The sequence below is a fragment of the Apostichopus japonicus genome, chromosome 19 (assembly GCF_037975245.1).
Source record: "Apostichopus japonicus isolate 1M-3 chromosome 19, ASM3797524v1, whole genome shotgun sequence".
Lineage (NCBI taxonomy): Eukaryota > Metazoa > Echinodermata > Holothuroidea > Aspidochirotida > Stichopodidae > Apostichopus > Apostichopus japonicus.
In genome coordinates, this window is record NC_092579.1 from 30,514,985 (window position 1) to 30,517,778 (window position 2,794).

The 2,794-nt window shown below is 35.0% G+C and overlaps 1 pseudogene; it reads left to right on the forward strand.

Moving 5' to 3' along the window:
* Positions 1–867: 867 nt before the first annotated feature.
* Positions 868–960, forward strand: LOC139960740 (U2 spliceosomal RNA; annotated as a pseudogene).
* The last annotated feature ends 1,834 nt before the right edge of the window (positions 961–2,794 follow it).

The following is a 2,794-nucleotide window of genomic DNA, read 5'->3' on the forward strand; positions in this document are numbered from 1 at the left end:
TTGTAAATTCCCCAAAAGATGCACAAATATATAGAAATCTCTAGTGTTCTAGCGATTTTCAAGTCAAAGACACCTGTCGGAAAGAAGAATTACTTTACAATTATATGGAATGTGCGGATCTCTTGCTTTCTTCTGGTTTCAAATGCAAATTGTTAGTGGTCGGGGGGGGGGGGGCGGTGGGGGTAGTCACCTCGTCCCATTGGGTTTCTACGTCTCTGACTTAAGATCTCAGCCTTCAGCAACAGGCCAGCTAGTTGGAACGTATCAAAAGATCAATATATAGTATATTTGAAAGGGTTTCCAGGTATGCTACTTTTCATTTCTTAAAATTGGATTAGTCCATGGTCCCATGGAGATCGACTGTCTCCCAATAAATGTTGCTATAGGCTGGTCTAGTTGTCGAAATATTCACTCTTTTTTGCTGATAAAGATGTTAATAGTCTTGTGTAATTACCCCCTGGCCTATCGAGCACTTAAAGGAAATAACACCTGACATTTATTTACCTTTGTTTGTGTTCTTTACTTATCTCATTCAAATTAGTTTCTTAATTCTAATCTCTGACTTGCTGAGTTCATTAAACAAAGTATTTATTTCTGCATAATAATTGTGAGTATGTGTTTCCTACGTTCTTTGGCCCTTTAGGCGTGTATATTGTTACCTTTAGCATCGAATATATGCTTGTTGTCACATTCGGAACCTTCCTGTCATGAAACTGACATTGTCAAGTCCTAGAGATTTCGTCTCACACTAAACAAGTCGCCACTGACGGTGACAAGTGGTAAATTATATATAATCTGAAAGAGAAATGAACAAATTGGAAGATTAAAGCAGACTTGCGTGTGTGTGTGTTTGGTCAGCACTTTGTAAAGACTTCTCGGCCTTTTGGCTAAGATCATGTGTAGTATCTGTTCCCTTTCGAGGGGAATGGTGATGCACACGACGATTATCACACAGCCATAGTCCCGATGCAAGGGGACTTGGGTTGGGAGCGGATCAGTCGTTCGGTACTTTGGTTTTCGTGCCCAGGTTCTTTCCTGGGTGACTTTTCTTAAAAAGTACTTTGTACAGACTCGTCAACTGAGTGTTACAAAACTAAGATTGTAATTGAAAAACTAGGGAACTATTAAAAAAAAATTATTATGTATATTTATTGTTTGATTGTTTTGTATGAATACAGGGAGCACAGTGGGAATAATTCTGCTGGACAGACATTTCTGTGTTATCCCTATACACCATGTGTCTTGTATTTCCTTTGTATTTTGGTTCGAAATAAATTAAATGAAGTCAAATCTTATACTTCCTTTCTTATTAAATTGGAACTTGATAAGTAAAAGCCAGTGACTTAATATTGTGATGTGAGTTTAGTACTGCATCAAGCAACCTCGCAAATTTATCAACATAATTTCAAGTCGGTGCTTTAACGTCTCATTTCAACGGAGATTTGGGATTCAAAAGTAAAGTGGTAATCTTTACGACTTGACTGTTATTTGTTGTTAGAAGCATTTAAAGGGATGACAAAAGTCTTGAGCTTAAAAAGAAAATGTAATAAAGCAGAGCTTGTGAAATGAGGTGTAAGGATTGCGAACAATATACAAACAAGTAAATGTTTTAACGTAAAGCAGTTTGGCTTGAGTTTTTATCCTTCTGAAAAAAGTAAACGATACATACATATCGATTTAACTCCACGCTTTTTGACTTGTTCCGTCCGTGTATATATATATATATATATGTATATATATATATATATATATATATATATATATATATATATATATATATATATATATATATATATATATATATATATATATAGTATCGTATATAGTATTCTTTGCCACATCCTGTAATTTCTTACATGGTGTTATGAAGCTCACGAGGATGCGGTATGGTGTGGGGTGATTAAATGCTTGTCGAGAGGGTACGAAATGTTCTTGATTTTGTCCCACTACATATTTTATTTTTCGCATAACTGCACTTCCAAGCTCGACCTCTTGCCCCCCCCCCCCCCCCGCTATTTTTCTTAGAGACAATTATAAAGGAAATAGTTTGTCTGTTCGCCTGCTGGATGTTGGGGTGGGGGATGGTGCTGTTCGTGGAGGAAACATCTTTTCTTTCTTCATCTTTACAGGACTAAAGTACTTAAATGCTCACCACCGTAATGTGACTTGTTAAAGACTTGCTATCTACCCCTTTCCACCCATCACCACCGCATGTTTGTATCTCATAATTGGCGATAGCAAATATTCCATAACATATTTTCTAAACACACCAACCTGTATATGACTCTTTCTACTATATAAGTCACGTAAATTTAATCACATCAGTTTGTTTACTGGATTGAATTTATTAATTTCATATCTGCCAGGCTGTATGGGTTGTTCATTTCTCGTTCTATATTCCATGATGTGATACACACAGTAAAACACCGCTGGCTGGTCATATGCTTTCCCAGTAATTGTGACTTTATCAGTTTATCTTGTAATATAAAACGAGAAAACTGAGTTATCGGCCCCTTATTTTAGAGGAAGCCCGAAGGTGTAACTTCCCATGTATAAATATATATAAATATAAATATATATATATATATATATATATATATATATATATATATGTATATATATATTATTATTATTATTATTATGATGGACAATAATGCCTTTGAAAGAACTAATTTTAATTCCGGTAACTTTTACCTAAATCAAGTATTTCTAAAGTTTGAAACAAACACCTTAGCTGAAAAAGAACTTTATCTGATGACATGATGACATGAGTACTGCTTTAAGAAAAGTATAT